Below are 19,435 nucleotides of genomic sequence, written 5' to 3' on the forward strand. Positions count from 1 at the left end.
ATTCTATCCCCCTCTTCTCTCCCAAGCCCTTCCTGAAACCCTAGAAAGCCATTCTTTTTAAGGCCTTGCTGTATCCGAACACACACCTTCTTGAGTACCCCCATCGCATTTTGTGCAGCATGTTTACAAAGAACACCCGAACACTGAGTAAATGCTGATCGAACATTCGCTGACATGGAGGGATCCTGATAACAGATGAAACTTCCCATTGTTCACAGAAAAGGGTGGATTCCGACAAAAGGAGATACTGAAGGATTGGCTGGAACCATTTGCTTTGTTATAAACCAACAATTCCAAACATCCCCCGGCCTTATTTCTTTATTCCTGCTTCTCACCACCCACGAGAAAGACGGGAAATCCATTTCGATCTTACAACAAAAATAAGAGGGAAAACTATCAGGTAGGAAAACACCTCTTAGCAGAGGACAACCTTTCATCTGCCTGCTTCAGACACAAGACAATTCTGGCAAAAAAGAATGGGGAAAAAAAAGAGTAGACTCGGATTAAAACAAGAACGGACTCTCCAATATATCTTTAATAGCAGAGACGGAACAAACGAGGCTGGGAAGCTACTCGTGCCAAGATAAAGTTGTGACTGCCCCAGTATCCGAGGCAAGTACTTTCTCCTTGGGTTGGAAGCTGCTTAAATGACTTTTACGCAATTTCCCCCCTACCATTTCATTGCCTTTCACGTTAGGTCTTAGTATCAGAGTTTGAGTCAAAAGGATAGACCCAGGAAGGGCGAAGGTTGCTGAACTTGCCCCACTCCCGCCAGGGGACAGCGGCTGCCTGGCACGGCGCCGTGTTCAGGTAGGCGTTTGACAGGTAAGTCTTTCGGCGACCAGCGATCTTCCCAGCCCCATGCACCTGCTTGGCGTCTGGCAGCCTCTAGCCGCGGGTCCCGGATCCTGGGCCACCTAACCGGCCGCGCAGCCCCCTCCGCTGAGGCCGGCCAGCTGCGGGCGCGGCCGGGCGGCCGGGGGTAAGCGCTCGCTGTCACATGGAGGCCCGGGCCCGCCCCATTGGCTGCGGCCGAGCCAGTCGCGGCGCTCGCTGGCTGCGGTTGGTCCCGGAGCTGCAGCGCCTGCACGGGCCCGGAGTCCATGTTACGCTTTGTCTAATTCCCCCCGTTACAGAGTCATGTGCTGCTGCTCCCGTCGCCGCCGCTGCCGCCGCCCGTGGTGCCCCGGCTCCTCCGCCGCGCTTCAAGGTGGCAGCCGCGGGCGGGGCCTCGGGAGCAGGGTCCAGGGCGCCGCGCGCCTTCGCCGCCCCGGCGCGTCCCGGTGCAGCCGCCGCCCGCCGCAGGTGATGCCGCCACCTCCCGCCTCAGCATAAGCCGTGGCTCGGCGGCCAGGCTGCTCGGGCTGCCCCCCAAGGTTGGTGCGCGCCTCCCCGGGGCCGTGGCCGCGCAAGTGGGAGCCGCCCCGGAGGCGAAGCGCGCCCCTTCCCCGGCGCAGGCGTCCTGCTCCGCGGCGGGCGCTGAGGCTGCGGCCGGGAACTCGCAGCGAGGGGCGGGGGCCGGGGACGGAGGGGACGCGGGCGGCGCGCGGGGTAGCGCGGGTCTCCCGTCTGCGACCGCTCCGGCCCGGAAGATTGTGCCGCTCCCGGCAAGCTGGAGCGGCGGGCGCCGCGGACGCCTGGGCCGGCGGCGGTATACCCCGGGAGAGGAGGGTGCGGGCTGCCCCTCTTCGGCTCCCCCACGCGCGCGCTCCCTCCTCTCGCCCCCGTCCGTGCAGTCGGGAGGGCGGGGAGACCCGGTTTCGGCTCCGCCGATTCCTCCCGGAGGTGGGTGTTTGGTGTCTGGCCTTGCTGGCCCGGATCCCAGAAGGTGAGCCCTTTAACTTCTCCCGAAACGCCTCCCCCTCGCCTGCTTCCCGCGCGGGGTGGGTTGGGCGGGGAATGAGGCCAGCGCCCCGCCCCCCCGCGCCGGAGGGAGGGAGCTGGGGGCCCGCAGGTGCACCCTGCCCGCCGCGGGCCATCTCCGGGTTGGGTACCGGTATAATCCGCTTCTAGCTTGTTTGAAGGCGTGGGCACTTGGGAACTGGACTTCTTGCTCGTATCCTGGCGAGGGGCTTGGGAAGGAGGGTTGGGGGAAGTTGCTTCCTGGAGGGTTGATAGAGGCCTTCCTCTTAATGTACCCCCCTAATTTGGGGTATCCTTTAGTGATAACGAAATTAGGGTTTTGGCTTTAGGTGGGCTGTTTTTTGTTTTTTGTTTTTGTGTTTCTTAAAAAGCCAGCCGCAGTGAAGAAGAGCTGCTGCAGGTTCGAGGGAGGAGAGGTAGGTCCCTGCTGTAGAGGAAGAGGTGGGGATTTGTGGTCCCAACGGGCACGCAGTTGGGGGGCTGTGTGGCAGAAGGTGTGTGGGGGGGTATGGTTTCAGGAAAGAAAGAAACGCAAAGGTGATAGGGAGGGAGCACTCAAGAGGTAGGCAGAAAGATGGAGAATAGATACTGGGGAGTCCTAGCCAACTGCGGGGCCCAACTTGAGCTTCTTGGATTCATACATGGCTTCCTCTGCTTTGTGGAGTTTCTCCTTTCCTCTTCCTTGAATTTGAAAAGTATTTCTTGTTAAGCAAAGAAAGCTCTGAGGACCTATTTTGAAAGAGCTACAGGAGTAAGGAGGGAGCTGACTCCTGGAAACTTTGCCCAGCTCTGATAATAAAATTCCACTCGGGCATCGTTTATTGAGCACCTATTTTGTGTTCTCTGCTGGACTTTGGAAGAGTCTGGATAGGCAAGGCATTGCTGTCTGCAGTAATGGTGAGGGCTGTTTATCTCAAAAACAACCAAAGGGCACTTTTAAGTGCCAAGGATGACAGTGATTCAGACCTCCCCCCACCCCAGCTTCTGGGACCATCTGCTTTTTACTAACCCGTGGGAAGAATCCTGCACCATAACCGGTAAATGAGGTCTTTAGACAACATTTCTTTTTATTGTCCACAAATACCAAACACCTACCATCAGCTAGGAAAGGGCTAGAGTTGTCGCTTCTCCTGTCTTCCACACCAGTTGACTGAAACCCTGTTAAAATGCCACAGCGAGAGAGGAAGGATCCTGAGATGAGCTAAAGTAAGGATCCAGCAAAGTCAATTTGGAGTGTTTGATCTCTGTAGGTTAGGAAGGGAGCCTCCCATAAAATGATTAAGTAATCCCTGGAGCTGGGGGGGGGGGAGGATTCCAAATCATGAATTGGCATGGTTTACTTATGCATTTGAACATTTGATCTTAGATTTGTCTTGTTTTTATTGAGGGTGTGCATGTGTGTACTTCGTTGATTAAAACTTAACACATTAGCAGGTGGAGAGGAGACTGTCCTTAGATGACCCGGTCCCCCAGTCTCTTCTGTTAGTGGATGATGCAATGAACAGGGGAAGTATGGAGCCATCTTTGAATCTTTTCCTCCTTGCCGAGGTTTACAGAATTTTAAAAACTTGGTCAAAACTTGGCCTTTTCCCCTTAACATTTATATTGTGCTGAGCTTTTTTGATTAATTTCACAATATTTTGATGTGTTTGTCCTGTCCCAGTAGCTGAATTGTTTTGATAGCTCTATGATGGAAGTTAGACTTGGTTCAATCCCAGTTGTGTAGGTAGATTGGCACTATGTATGAAAAAGTCAGACTTTTGTTCAGACTGTGTACTCATGATCACATACGTTCTTGAAATGGTAGTTGGTAAGGGATTTCATGTATTTTCCATGTGTAATTGGAGCTGATGTTTGCCATTCTAAGAAATACCAATCGGTATTTATTGAGTGCCAGCAGCAAACAGAGAAACAGAGTGGGTGCTGCGGTTCCTTAATGAGGAAGGAGAGGATTTGTGTACAAATAGAGGGCCACTAAGACAGGTACAGGTGAGGACACCACCAGAAGCAAAGGATTATTTTTTTCTAAATGTCAAGGAATAGTGGAATGGAAAGGGTTTTTTGGAGCCAGAACAAAGTGTTGTGTGCTTTGGGGAAAGGGGAAGGAGCATGTATTAGGGGAAGCAATGAGCTTTGTCACAAGTCACAGATAGTAAATAGGTTTGCCTGGCTAGAGCAGAGAACATGACTGATGACGGTGGGGAGAATCTAGTTAGTGGAAAACTTGAACCACAGGTCAGTGGTGTTAATCATTTGCCTCAAAAAGAGTAGTTCTCAACAAGGGGTGATTTTGCCTCCCAGCAAACATTTGGCAATGTCTGGAGACATTGTTTGTTTGTGTGTTTTGGGTTGGGGGTCATAGCTGGGAGACAGGTGCTACTGACATCTAATGGATAGTAGCTGAACATCCCTCCTGCCATGCCCAGGACAGCCCCCACCCCAAAGAATTATCCTGGCAAAAATTGAATATTGCCAGGGTTGAGAAACCATGCTCTAGACACTAACCAGAAAGGTTACCGTGAAGTGAAGTTACATCTCAGAATAGGCCTTGAAGGAGGTGGTTCTTGACGTGTGAGGAGGGATGTCAAGGTTGGGAAGCCAATCTAGGAGATTTCTACTGTGCTCAGGCCTGAAGTGATTAGGATCTGGGCAAAACCTAATCAGAGGAAAAGGGCATTTTCAAGGGATCGTGGCAGATGAGCCAGCAGGGCAGTGAAATACTGGGTAGGTGGGGAATCACAGACTCAGAATTGGAATTTTAGAGAGGTCCGGGTCTAACTTCTTTAGTAAATTCTCACACTTGCTAGGCAGCCTCTATTTAACCACCCTTAGAAACAGGGAACTCTGTACTTATGAGGACATGCTCTTGTATCTTTGAACTATGTATGATAATTATTTGAGCTGAAGACTGCCTCCTGGAAACTTCCCACATAAGCAGGACAGCCCTTTGACATCTTTCACAAAGACAGTAGGATGTATCCTTCCCCTTTTCTCAGTGCAAAGTAGTCCACTTCTTTTCATATTCCTGTGTGGGACATGGTTTCTAGATGTCTTATCTGTCAGCTTCTCTCATGGAGGGTAACAGTGTTTGGAATTGAATGCAATAATTGAAATATGTTCTGGTCAACAAAGAGTACAGTCGGACCACTGTTTAATGAAACCAAGGCATAAGCATCTGTTTACTGCAATTTAAACTTACAAAACTCCTTTTTTTTAAAAAATAGCATGTAGCTAGTACAGATCCATGTATAGATTCTGTCCAAATAGTCAAAACATGCAGACACTCTGTTGTGTGAGCTGCTGTATCCCTGTATTCACTGGGCAGATTTTTGTATGTGTGTGAAATTGAATGGAAGTTTTTTGGTTTTTGTCCATAATCAGTGCTATCCTATTTATTTTGGTCCAGTCTGAAGGTCTTTGAGATTTTCAAATCTTGCTTCTGCCTTCTAATCCTGTGAGAGAGGAGTAGAGGATGACTTTGCCAAAAGCTTTGTAGCCACTTATATTAATACTGTTCGCAGCCCAGTAATTTGGCACTATTAGTCCTATTCTGGACCTGGGATGCTGAGTGATGGAAGTGAATTCCAGGGATTGATTGGCCTTTAGTTTAGGAGCTCCTGAGAAATCTGTGTTTGTGGTCAAACTACATTGTACCTGTGATCCCCTTTTGAAATTAATTTGAGTCTGTTGCAAGATTCTGAAATCTGTACTCCATCCTCTGGGGTCTTTGTAATTCTGTTTAGACATCTGGAAGAGAATTTCTAACGTTCTGTGCAAATCTGAAGCTTGCCAGATCAGAGTTGCTTTTGAAATTTGTGGAGAGTAAATAGGATAAGTGGTACTGGGAAAAAAAAAAAACCAAAAACGCATGGACTTGGTTCCCACTCTGGCCAAGCTTTTTTTTTTTTTTTTCCCCTTTTCTTTTTGTTAATATGCCCAAGATAACTTCATTAGTGACAACTTTACATTTGGGGAAGGAGAGGGGATTGAGGCTTAGAAACAAGCCTTTTTTCCCAGAATTGGGGTTTAGCTTGTCATCGGTATCATTTCATACCAGATTTCACATGTTATCTCTGAAATGACATTAGGAAGTCACCATGCGCAGATGTCTTCTGAAGCAGGCAGTTCAGAAAGAACGTAGTGCCAAGTTCTCTAAATGTTCTAGATCTATCCAACAAACTAGATTTAAATAAATTATTTGTTTGGGTTGGTAGCCATCCAACATCGAGAGCGCTAGAACAAAATTCAGATCTCACAGCTAACGTGCACCTTCTTTGTCATAAATGTCCATTGTGCCCCATCCCCTGCTGGTGTGTTGTCTGCCCAGATGATCAGTCTGTTTACTCTCCCTTCCGTTCTGGTCCACATGGAACAGCTGTCTATGTCCTCTGGAGATGAGGGATATTCCTGAGAGAAGAGGGCATGTTTGTGAAGATAGGAGATTTCTTGAGAGAAGAAAATACGGGAAAACGCTTAGATACTGTCCTTTTATCCTATCAAGGGCTGTATCAAACATGAAGTCACCTTGGAATTAAGGATGTGATGTTCCATTTGAATAGAAAGGTAGAATTTTATGGAAGGTATCAACACTTGAATTTCATAGATAAGAAAATCGAAGCCCAGGGAGGTGATGTGACTACCTATAGCTTACACAGGAGTGACAGAGCAGACATTAGAACTCATCCGCCTTAAAGACCACAAATAAAAGCTAAGGATAGAAAGATTTCTCCTCTGCTTGGAGGTGTGTAAACAGTGGGTCCCTCGGGCCTTATTTATATAATTGATCCAAAAGAAGGAGCACACAGTGGAATTTCTAGGTTTACAGATGACAGCAAGCTCTTCTGAATTATGAAATAACTAACCAATGGGGATTTCCTCCAGGGAAACCGTATTAGGGTATGTGAATCATCAGAAGACTTGCTGGTGAGCTTCTCTCTGGGCGAGCTTCTCTCTAGGAGGTAGGAGGTCAGGTGCTAAGAAAGAAATTATGGAACTGTCAGAGGGTGGTGTTTTGGTGGCAAAACCCAGGAAGGGGCTTTGAAAACACTTTCCACAGTGTTGTCCCAACTTGCTCTTGCAGATTAAAAAAGACAGGAAACACTAAGCTCTATCAAAAAGATTTTGGGGGAAAAAACAAAAAAAAACAAAAAACAATCGTGGAAACCAAACAGAAAACAATCTTATTTGAATTTCCACTATGCTTTGTTCAAAGCTGGGATGCCTGACTTTAGGAAAGACACTGGAGCTGGAAGAACCAATGTAATGGTACCTAGAAAATGTAGACATTCCTGCTGGAATGGAAGTTCCAAAAGGACAGGGCCTTGCCTGTCTGCTTTCCTGATAAAAATACTGGGATTTTTAGTATCTGGAAAGAAGACAGGGAGATGTTATTGAAACCTGTGAAACCACAAGCTTAAGGACAGAGGAACCTGGAATGTTCACCTAATCCCAGGAAACTGGAATGTAGTTTGCCTGCCTCGTCTCTTGCTTCGGTTCTCTGTCAGCGTGATGAGAGCAGGGGCGTATCTGTCTTGTTCTCCACTGATTTCCTAGTGTCTTGCTCATGGCAGGCCCTCCATTCATGTTTGTCCCCTAAAGGAACACCTGAAGAGGTGCATTTTACAGGTTTATAATACAGAAATCCAGGGTGAAGTTAAAAAAAATACGGCACCTGTTTTCCTCAGCCCTGCCTGGGTCTCATCTGAGTCAGTCTGGGGAATATTTTAAAGTTACTTGAGCCCCAGGTATTGAATCAAAATCTCTGGGTGTGGAGTTTCATTTTGAAAAGAGCTCTCTCTGCCGTCAAATGATTCCATATGTAGAGCCGAGAGTGAGAACCACTGTCTTACAGAGCTGTACCCAAAGGCTGGATACTGACTGAGACACTCTCAGAAAGGTTTCGAAACACTGGAGGCTGACAGGCTCACAGTTAGTTACCAAGACAGACACGGAGCTCTGTGGATACATCTGTATCCTTGGAAGGTGATGACCAAGACACTGGATGGTTCACAGTGTGGCCCTTCGTGCCTCCATGAGGTGCTGCGCCCTGCACTGGATGGTGTAATGGGGCCAACTGGAAGTCTATTTCCAGTGGGTGCCCATGGCGAGAGTTGCCCCAGCCTATGGGGAAAGAAAAGAATGGTGACAATGCAGCAGCTTTTCAGTTTTGATTTTAATGCTGTGTTTCCTCAATTCAAAAGGTCTTTTAAAAAATCTTGGGTTCTTCCTACTTTGAGGTATTAATTTTTTTCCTCTTGTGAAGAGTGGTGATACTGTGGTTTTTCGGGTCATTTCTTGGTCACCGAAGCCCTGGCAATTTTATGATAGTCTTCCTTTTGGATTTTACTAGTTTGAAATCAAGTCTGGGAACTACCACTGCTCTGAGGCTTTCAAGATATCGGTATTCACCTGTGGACATCTCCTGCTGGGCCAGGCTCACACATGTCAACGTTAGATTCCATTATGCACATTTCTTAAAACCCTTTTACTTTCCTCTTCTGCTTGCTGGTAATAGTTAGGAACATTGCCAGAGAAGGCTTCACTTCCCCAGCAACCCATAAATTCCTTTGCTAAATCTCAGCGTCAACAGATCACCAACACTGCAATGAATTCTACAAAGCGGGAGAAGAAAGGAAGTACAAGACAGCCGTTCTCTCTGAAGGATGTTGATCCCCAGAGAGCTGCCTCTCCAGATCTCATGCAATGGAGACAGGACAGACTTATGCCCAGCACATCAGGCGTGAAGTACCATCAGTCAAAATTTTCGTCACTGATTGTTCCAAGCTTAGTTCTGAGAAGTATTTGAAAATTAAAATTCATTGGAAAATGGTATCCATGACGCTACCCTACCGAATAAGCTTTTAAAATCAATTTATTATCAGATATAGCTAGTTTGTTTTTTTTTTTAAGCTGGTCAAGAAGCAATTGGACAATTTGTGGAATACTCCAAATTAATGCTAATAACTGTTTATTAGGTATTTCTTGCTTGTCCAAACCTATGCGTTGGAATTTACGTGTATTCTCATTTAGTCCTCAGAGCAGTCCTGAGTAGAAAGTGGACTACTCCCACCTTACAGATGAGGTAACTGAGGCTTGAGAGGTTATGTGGTTTGCAAAAAACAAACAAACAAATGAACAAAAACAGATGGTGGAGGTGGAATTTGAAGCTACTTTTGTCGTTTCAAAGCCTGTTCTCTTATCTACTGTTCTCATTTATCTTTTATTTCTCTCTGTTCATTTTATGATACCTATTCATATTCTTGGCAGAAAAAAAAAGAGAGAGAAAGAATGGGATTTTGAGGTATAGAGGGACGTTCCAACCTGTCTGGGTTGTGCTCCTCATTCAGGGATGAGATCTGAACCTGGCAACTCAGGCCGTGAAGAGGAGAGCGTAGTGGCACCGGGGTCTCTGGGCTTCCAGGCCAGTGTTCTCACCAGCGCACAGTGTTTTCAAAAATACAAGCCAGCGTAAAACCACTTGAGGGTGAGTTGATCCTGGAATGGAGAGGGTATTTTTAAATCACTTGTTCTGGTGACTTCTCTGGTCTGTTCTCTTGTCACCAGTGTTGGCGATGGAGTGCCACTTGTAGTGGTATATGTCGTAGGAGTTTACTCCTCCTCGGGAGATGTGACCTTACAGCAACTGCTGTCCATAAATATATACAGACTTAGCTCGTGTTTATAAGGGGTTGCCTCCAAGTGCTTGAGAAACTCATGCCATAGCAAACATATGCAGGGAAACAATAAAGAATCCTATCTGTGTCCTCTAAATAAACAATGGATCCGTCACTATCCATATACCTAGATCACATATTTATACTCCATTCATAGATTTATTCTGCTCAAGTATAATCATTTCAGGGGAGTGAATTCATTCTGTTAGACTTTCTACTTCAGCGGTTTTACTTTTCACACTAACATTTTAGCCAATAATGAAGTACAAGTCAGGAGATGGTCTGCGGTGTTAATACAGCTTGCACAAATGCACCCCCGTCCCACGCACACATGCCCAGAGAGGGAGGGATGCTTTTCTCTCTCTTTAACCTAGTTCTTTTCAGATGTCTTTCTATTATGGTACATTTTCTTCTCTCTTAGTTCTTTTCCTTATACGTTATTTCTACATGGCAAATGCTGTACATAGCCGAAACTTTGTAATCCTATCTCTAATTTTTGCACCAACCAGAAGGAGCCTTAGTGTTGGGAGGCCAGCTCTGCCCTATGGTCTCAAAACAAATGCCAGGCACCTCCTGAAGTGGGCCTCACCAAGGACGATCTGTGGCAGCTGGTCCTCAGCCTCTGGGTAGGGTGATCAGGAGGGAGTGGGGTGGACATGGGCTGAACTAGAAAGTGCAGGTCTGTCTAAAGGGGCTCTGTTTAGCTGATCTGTTCAGCAGCCAATTGTTGCCATATGGGAATGTGGGCAACTCTTGCCAGATCTTCTGATTTTTCACTGTAAACCAGAAATCTGGATTATTACTTTAAAATCTCCTGATTTTAAAAGATTGGCTAACTCAACATTTTAAATGAGAACTGCAGACCAAACAAAATGGCTTTGTGGGCTGGTTACAGCCTGCAAGCTTTAGGTCCTTAGCGATAGAGAGCCCTTAGTGGCCAAAAAAACAGAAGCCTGGGATGTGAGTAAAAGCTCAGTACCCTTGGACAATCAGTTTAAATGGAAACAGATCAGAACTTGATTTCATTGTTCTCTGCACCCCCTCCCCCATACACACACAAAGCAGAAAAACAACAACAACAATAAAAAAAACCAAAAGCCCCATATTTCTAATGGTAACAATTAATGCCCTTTAAATTTGTTACGCTATATTTCTGGAGTGAATGCATTTGAAGCGTTATCTTGCTTGAGGAGTAGTAGATTCAGTGACAGACGCGTAGTTTGGGAATGAGGCATGGAGGCCTGGGTATGGGGCAGAGGGGGCAGGTGAGCCCAGGAGTAGAAAACGAGGGGTAAGCGCCAGTTGGAGGTAAAGAAAGATCATCTATCCTCCGAAGATAAGGAAGAGGAGCATTTATTTGTATCTCAAACTCGATCTGGGGTAATAGAAAGCAGAGGGCGAGACAAGTAGAGTCCTTACAGGAGAAAGGGAAAATTGTGACCAATAAATATTTAGAAGTAGGATAGAATCCATGTGGGTGGGCAGAGAGCCATTATGTTGCCATTCCTCCTGGGAGCGCGTTAATTTGTGTCGTGGCTCCTGCAAAAGGAGAATTGGAGTGGAAAGGAAGGGAAAGGGTTCTCATCCCAAAGGAGCATACAGAGGCAGGAAAGAAGGGACTACAGAGCGGCTGATAACCAAAAGGAAGCCGGGAGAGCTGGCAAATGTCTGCCCTGCAGAAAGTTGGCTGGGTTCCGTACAAACCGCAGCCGCGTCCGAGGAGGGGTCCGCCCGGCAGCCCCCAGCTCCCACGGGGCTCTGGACACCAGCTTATTTTGCTTGTGGAGGGCTGGTGTGCGCAGCACGACTTGGAGCGGCCCCTACGGTCCCTTTGTGTGAAGTCAGCGGCAACACGACTGCGTCTGCCCGGTCGGCATGCTGTTGGGGAGCCGCGGAGGCTGGGTTTCTGCCCCTGCTTCCTGGCGGGGCGCCCCTGTGCAGGGCACGACCTCAGACCCCTGCTGTGAGCCACTAGTGCTGCCGCCTTCAGCTGTATCTCCTCTTCTGGGGCAGAGCCTTCCTGGTTTCCGTGAGTGTGTTGTACAAACGCCTGCTCGGATTGGAGGGCTTACTTGAGCAGACCCTCTTAGTAGTTGAGGCTAGATTCCTAGCCTGAGATGGGATTTTTAATAGCATTGTTCTCTTAATCATCCCAAGTGTAGCACATTGTTCCTGGAATTTCAGCATTTTCTGGGAAGGAAATCTTTTGATTCATCAGCAGGTTTTATTCCAGTCCATAGGACTGTCATCCCTGTATGAGCTGAACCAGGGCCCTCTCAGCTGGTGTAACTTTAAGTTTTTAACGCTTTGGTTGCTTTCAGAATAAAAATGCATTTTAAAAAATGTGTGCCACCCCCCCCCCCCATTGGTTTAATGCAGTGAAGGTCTTTGGTTTTTGTTTTTGTTTTTCATTATGGAAGCCGGTTTGCAGTATTGAGAAAATGGGTGCAGATTTCCTTGCACTATTGCTGGGAAGAAGAAGAATTCTTCAAATTCCACGTTTGTTCTTCCAGGGACTCTAGTTCACAGATGGATATCCTGGAAGATCCTATCAGGAAGTGAAACCTGTAAATAATCTTTGTGCTGGTTTAGGGCATTATGGATAAACAAATTTATATGAGAAGTCTTCTTGAACCTTCTTGTAAAATACACTTGCAGAACACAATCTCAAAGAGGACTGCCATTCTGGAAATAATAGGACACACTTAGGTAGTACTCATGCCTGCAGGCACTGTTTGGAGCACTTTGCATGGAGTAACTCATTTGCTCCTGACCCCCCCACCCCCACTGTGTAGCCTAGGGCACTGAAGCTGAGTTCTGCAGTCTGGCTGCACTTCCCCATGACCTTGAGTAGCTGAGGGACTCAGGGCCATACACCGGCAGTGGCCCAGCAGTGATGGGAACCCAGGCCCTCAGTGGCTTCAAGATCTGTGCTTGTGAGGACCGCATTCTTGCCTCTCACTCTCTCTCACAAGAAGGATTGCAGATTTGCTTTAGAAGCTCCTTTGCTTCCCACATTACCTCGGCTTTAAAGTCAGGAGGATCAAGAGTGGATTTGAAGAAAGAATGACAATTTTGCCCCTTCCCCAGTTGCTCCTCCCCAAACCAAATGAACACAGTTGTCAGGAGGCCGTTTCCATCCAGGCCGCAGCTCTTCCTGCACCTGCCTGCCAGCACGCCACACAGATCCTCCTCAGGGCCACCATCGGGGCCTCACTGCTGCTGACAGCCCTCACTCCTGGCACCAGAACTGTTTTTAAGAGCACAAAAATGGTTTTACCTTTACCTTTACAACTAGTGGATTTGGAGTGCTTCTGAGAACATTTTGAAAATCACTTTCCACACTGGGTGTAAGGCAGTGGGAGGTCCGTGGATCTGGAGTTTGAGGACTTGAGAGCTGGTGTTGGCCCTGGCTTCTCCTGATGGTGTGGCCTTGGATTTAGTTCATGTTGGGTTTCATCAGGTTTCATCTCCTGGGAAAGATGGAGGGGATAGTAACAGCAGTGTGCCTGGTTTGAGGAAAAGCAGGTGCCTTTGGACGGGACAGTCGTTTGTCCACAACAGTAGCCGCGTGTGTCAGGCAGTGAGGGGACCAGCGTGGCCTGTGTGATCCGTGGCCATCATCATCATCCATGGGTGAGCGGCGAGGAGGATGCTTGGAAGAACTAGGGAAGGTTTGTGTTGATTTCAACGTCTTTCCTTTCCTGTTCGCTTCTACCTGTGTTGCAGTGCGGACGATCGTGTGTGTGTCAACTCTGTTTCTGGCCTAAACTCCTTTTCCTTGGCTTTTCCCCCTCCTACTTTGGGCTCGCCTCCAGTTTGCCTACAAAGTGCTGTTTGTTGTCAGGGTGAAGCAGGCGATTCTCTGGGCAGCGACACTGGCTGCAGGCGGTCACTGTAGTTCAAAGCAAAAAGTCAGGCTGGAGTAGGAGGGACACTGACATGGCTTGTTCGTTAGAATTTTGTACAATGGTTTTTGAAGGAAGAACGGGAGAGTAAGAGATGACTTGTCCATAGAAATATTATGAAATACCCTTCACGACAGAACAAAACTGGATAAGGAGAAAGGGCATTGAGAGATCACTGCTTATTTGAAAGCAAATGCTTTTTGAGTACTGTGTCGTGCAGTTCGTTCCCGTAGCTTAGGAAACAAAAATGAATAAGAAACGGTAATGAAAAGCTGTCCTCTCGGTGAATTTTTAGGTGGTCCATATCGAGCCAGACATTTTTCATGTCTTCACTTCAGTCATGAGGGTGGATATCATTTATCGTTGTTACATTTCAAAGATTACAAAATTGAGGCACAGTGTGTTTAAATAACCTACTAAATAAAAGGCCCTTACACTAAGGATTGCAGTGCTGGTTGTACTGAAAAGAACTACACTTGGAACCTGGATCTGTCCCTCATCCACAATATAAAACATGAGTTAGGGATGCCCCTGCTCTCGGCGGGGACACTGGCGTGCAGACAGTGCAGTACAGTTCCTCACAGCATCCACTGTATACATGGTAGCTCCTACGTGATTTACATTTTATTGGATGTTTGCTCAGAGGAAGGAGAGACTGATTTTTAATTGGAACGATCAGAGAAGGGGCACTTGGGTGGCTCATTCGGTTAAGCGTCTGCCTTCAGCTCAAGTCATGATCCCAGGGTCCTGGGATGGAGGTCCCCCCCTACCCCCAGCATTGGGCTCCCTGCTTGATAGGGAGTGTCTTCTCCCTCTGCCCCTCACCCTGCTTAGGCTCTCTCTCCCTCCCTCCCTCACTCTCTCTCAAATAAGTAAATCTTAAAAAAAAAAAAAAAAAGATCAGAGAAGATTTCACACACACAAAACTACTTCAGAAAATTAACTTGAGCAGGGCCTTAAAGGGTGTGAAAGATGCTGACTGGTAGAGAAAGGGTGGCAGATTGAGGGGACACTGGGGTGGTGAAGTATGGAGATGCGAAAGCAGCATGTAATGTGTTTGGGGGTTGGTGCTCTGCCAGAGGGAGAGATGTGGGAAGAAAGGATAGCAGAAAAGCAGTTTGGGACAGATTTCAGAGAGCATGGAGTGTCCTGCTAAGGAATCTGGACTTCATTCCATTGCCTTGGAAGGTTATTCCACTAAAGGTTCATGAGAAGAGACATTGCTTGCTTCAGACTCTGACTTCAGCAACTCTGGTCATGGCGTGAAGAAAGGAGTAGAATGCAGCAGAGGTTTCCCCAGTGCGGCTGCACCTTAGGGTCCCCTGGGAGTTCAGACGGACAGTTTCACAGACCCACTCCCAGCAGTGATTCTGATGGTATAGATCCGGGGTGGGGCCTGGGCTGAGTGGCCGTGTTTATAAGGCCCTGCAGGTGTGTCTGAGTGCGGCCAGATCAAGGACTAGGTCCTGTGGGCATTGGGACATGGGGGATAGAGACTGATTGTGGGTTTGTCATTGTTTGAATAATTTTTAAGCCGTGGGAGCGGGCCACTAATCAATGCTTGGGTAAGATAATTTTCACAACTTGGTCATTTTCACATACATTTTCGTGTACATATCAAGAACGTAGTGTGGCTCTTCTTTATGCCTTTGTGTTACATTTGCCTTTTCCCCTTTATTTAGAAGGAAATGGAATATGTAGGATTTCCTTGGTGACGGTTGATCGAAGATCTCTCAGAGCATGAGTTCTAGAGTTCACTGCCTGGGGCAGGGTGGCGAGAGGGCTCCCAGTTCTGTCCAGTCTCTTAGGAGTTGAATAAAATGCTGCTCACTTGTACATTTCCTGGGAGCTAGCCCGAACTTAAGCCATTTTTTCCCCAAGTGTTACAGACCTCTCTTACTCCCATTTCTTGAGTTCTAAATCAATTACTGACGTTTAAAGTATAATTTCTGCTGGGAAGGCAAATAGCTGTACCAGGGGAGAAACAATTTCTCAACATTAAAGAAATTAAATATTATAATTTATGCTTAGAAAAATAATGTTAGTCCAAGTTTTAGCTCTCTTCTCTCTTCCTTCTCTGCTGTTCTTTATCCTGCCATGTCTTTGCAAACCATTCTCATGACCTTCTGCTTGTGTGGCATATTTGTAGTGGGGCCAGATTATACATACACCACTGACTTTTTCATGTGACCTCCAAATTCAGCCTTCGAGCCCCTTCGTTTCTTTGGATTTTGCTAACAAAATCTTCCTGTTGAAAGGAATATTATTTCTCATGGAACTTCACTGGTGGTGTGTGGAATAGTAGGATCATGCTTTTTGAAATTCAGCCCTAAAGTCCCAAAATTTTAAACGTACCCAGTTTGCCATTGCTTACTTTACTAAGCCCAGCCTTGGCATCTTCGGTCTAGAGGTGGTTAGTACCCATTGGACATCCTAGCCCCTCCCTGAAAATTAAAAGGAGCACAAAAATGAAACTGATTTTGCTTTTCTTCACCTCTGTTAATTTAACGGATTCGGTCGGCTTTCCCTCATTTGCCCTTTTACACCTCCAAAATTAATGTTATGTGCACATTTGATTATAACAGAATGAGTGATTTCCAAATTACTTTTGAACACTGTTCCTTGTCGTTCTTTTCTTCATCATACTAGTAGATATAGCCAGTGTTTTTCTTTCTAGCCTGCTTAATGCCTGTGTGGTTCTTGTTGCCACATAAGTTTCAGTTGATTTAGTGATCCTGATTTCATGGGACACTGTATCAAATGCTTCAGGAAGATCAAAGTACATAGGGTTCATTGCATTCCTTTCCCTTGCTAACTCATTTGTGCTGTAGCCAGGCAGTCCCGGAGCCTTGCAGTCCAGGATTCCACTCAAGGCAGGGAAGCAGCTCTTCTTCCTGGCTTTTCCATTCTTTCCAGTATTTCTTTTTTCAGCAACATGCAGCAGGGTGTATATCTCTTACCCCTTAAAAGCATTTTTGCTGCAAAAAGGAAAAACTCTGAGGCTTTCATCTGCCATACCCATGGGAATATTCCGCCATGAACTTTCATGCTGAAAAAAGCAAGCCCAATCCAATTGTGCCTTATTGGTAGTAAAATGTGTTGGTTAAAAGTAGACTCTGTGGCCAGCTAGGCTGCCCAGGTTCTGGTATTTGCTAACAGTGTTACTTTGGACAAATTAGTATCTTTGCGTCTGTTTCCTGATCTGTGATACAGAGGTAGTGCTAATTTCTACCCCATAGGGTTGTTGTCAGGAATAGTTGAGTCAAGACATGTAAAGTGGTTAGAATTTGCTTTAGTTTAAACATTGATGAATAATCTTTCAAAAGTTTATAGTAATGTTTCTGGATTTTCTAGGCATTTTGTTACTCTTTTATGCAGTTTGCCATGCCCATTCCATTACAGGCAAAGGAAAGGAAATGAAAATCAACGATCTGATTTTGTCACCTTAAATTATTCACGAATTGCCTTTTTTTCTTTAAGATTCCATTATAATAGATCATTGAGAATTGATATATTCAATAGACAGTGATGTGTGTGACTCATTCCCTATCAACTCATATATTTTGCTACCATCAGATGTGTACAGATGTTTACATATTTTTAAAATCCTTTTTAAAAACATTATTTTCTTAGTAGTGAACATTATATTTATTTGACTTGTTGGGGCCAATTCTTTTAAGTTGTTGGGTTTTTAGTATATTATTTTTTAAATGGGTGCCTAAAGAGAATTAGTTTTTTAAAAAAATATATTTTATTTATTTATTTGACAGAGATCGCAAGTAGGCAGAGAAGCAGGCAGAGAGAGAGGAGGAAGCAGGCTTCCAGCAGAGCAGAGAGCCCGATGCAGGGCTCAATCCCCAGACCCTGGGATCATGACCCAAGCCAAAGGCAGAGGCTTTAACCCACTGAGCCACCCAGGTGCCCCGAGAATTAAATTTTTTGAAAGATTTTATTTTTAAGTAATCTCTATACCCAACGTCGAGTTCAGATTTGCAACCCCAAGATCAAGAGTGACATGCTCTGGGTGCCTGGGTGGCTCAGTAGGTTAAAGCCTTTGCCTTGGGCTCGGGTCATGATCCCAGGGTCCTGGGATCGAGCCCGGCGTCTGGCTCTCTGGCTCTTTGCTCTGGCTCTCTGGCTCTCTGCTCGGTGGGGAGCCTGCTTCCTCCTCTCTCTCTGCCTGCCACTCTCTGCCTACTTGTGATCTCTGTCTGTCAAATGAATAAATAAAATCTTTAAAAAAAAAAAAAAAAAGAAAGAGTTACATGCTCTCCTGACTGAGCCAGCCAGGTGCCCCTAAGTACTTTTTTAAATAAGGAAGCAGAAATACTCACTACAGAAGATAAATAGACAAAACATGCTTTCCAAAGAAAAATGTCTTACAGGACAGTATTTAGTCTACTCAGTGCACATCACGATCAACAGTCAGTAAATAACACAAGGCTGTCCATTGCTAAGTGTGTGCCAGGAACATTTTGAATACTCTTAATGTGTACAGGTATTTGCATTTAGTCAAACTTCTGTGGTTTCTTGCTATCCTTTCATATTTATGCTCTTTAAAATTGCTGCCCATCAGCCACTGTGACCCACTTTACTTACATATTTGCATACTAACTGAAGAATGAGAAGGGAAACTTAGAAAAAATATAATGAGATTTCATTGCCACAGTTTGACTAGTGGATCTTATTTATTATTTTATGAAATAATACTCAGCCGCAGCCCCAGAGTGTATTTAACCTAATTTGTATGGCGTTCCATTGCTGGGATTTAAAATCAGTTGGCCTGTTGCAAAATACATGTTTATAATTTACACTTTACAGACATTTGGCAAGGTGATAAAGTAATGTGATGCATCTGAGGGAACACTACAAGTTGTGTTTGAAAAGTAAGATTCTTCTGGGTAAAAGTTGTGTAGCACAGAATAATAAATCCACAGCCAAAATGCACCCACTCGTTTCTCTTCAATTAAAAGGAGGAAGAACAGACCCAGGGTTAGTTTCAGCTCCATTACCTGCTGCTGCTTTGAGAAAATGACTTAACATCTGTGAACTCCGCTGCTTCTTCTCACACAGTGATAATGATTCTTCCCTGAAAGAGCAGTTCTGAAAATTCAGGGGTGGAGGGCAGGGCACGTGAGGGTCCCAAGTAAAGTTACTAATTCTGCATAGCGTGGGTGAATCTGTACGTGTGATTGGAAGCTGGGGAAACCGAGGCATTGAGTTAGAAGGTGTACCAGCCCAGGCCTGTAATCACCCCGGCCCTATCTTTTAGCTTTGTAGGGGGTCTTCTAAGTCATGCTGTGGGGTGCTCTAAGCAGTGCTTTCCTTCTCAGCTTGTTCAGAGCCAGGAAACTCTGTGCCTAGAAGGGACCCTAAACTGTCTTGCAGGGCAAGTTTGTTTTTTGTTGTTGGTTTTTTTTTTTTAAAGATTTTATATATTTATTTGACAGAGAGATCAAAAGTAGGCAAAGAGGCAGGCAGAGAGAGAGAGGGGAAGTAGGCTCCTTGCTGAGCAGAGAGCCCAATGTGGGGCTCACTCCCAGGACCCTGAGACCATGACCTGAGCTGAAGGCAGAGGCTTTAACCCACTGAGCCACCTAGTCATCCCATTTGCAGGGCAAGTTTTTAAAAAAATGATTTGCACCCCTCTACTGCATTTTTGCCATGGGAAATGACACTCTGGCTCCTTGAAAATGGCTAATAACCCTCTGTGGGTAAATGCCAATCAAGCCAGCCAGTTGGCTCTCAGGACATCTTCCTTGAACGCCATGGCCCAGGTTTCGCAGAGGCTGGGAGGTGAGTGTGGGTGCCAGAGACCTCATTCACAGAAAAGCCTGTTGCATTGCCGCCCTGGAAGTGCAGACATACAGGGACACTACTGCGGAGGTTGCTAGTACAGAGAGGCACTCTCTTAGCTAACCAGACAGCTTGTCAGTTTCCTTTTCCTTGTTTGCAAAATCCAGCTGTAATAATGACCAAGAATCCTCATAC

General features: G+C 46.0%; 1 protein-coding gene across 2 annotated transcripts in view; it reads left to right on the plus strand.

Moving 5' to 3' along the window:
- Window positions 1–1,157: 1,157 nt before the first annotated feature.
- LOC111143499 (leucine rich repeat containing 8 VRAC subunit D) overlaps window positions 1,158–19,435 on the plus strand; it is a 118,593-nt gene continuing 100,315 nt past the window's right edge. The window contains exon 1 of one of the 2 annotated variants that reach the window (XM_022497301.1): window positions 1,158–1,376. The gene's annotated coding sequence lies outside the window, so the exon portion shown is untranslated. The remainder of the gene's footprint in view (window positions 1,377–19,435) is intronic. The other variant, XM_022497303.1, reaches the window with a different exon arrangement.

The sequence above is a fragment of the Enhydra lutris genome, unplaced genomic scaffold (genome assembly GCF_002288905.1).
Source record: "Enhydra lutris kenyoni isolate GAN:26980312 unplaced genomic scaffold, ASM228890v2 scaffoldscaffold9, whole genome shotgun sequence".
In the NCBI taxonomy this organism is placed as follows: Eukaryota; Metazoa; Chordata; class Mammalia; order Carnivora; family Mustelidae; genus Enhydra; species Enhydra lutris.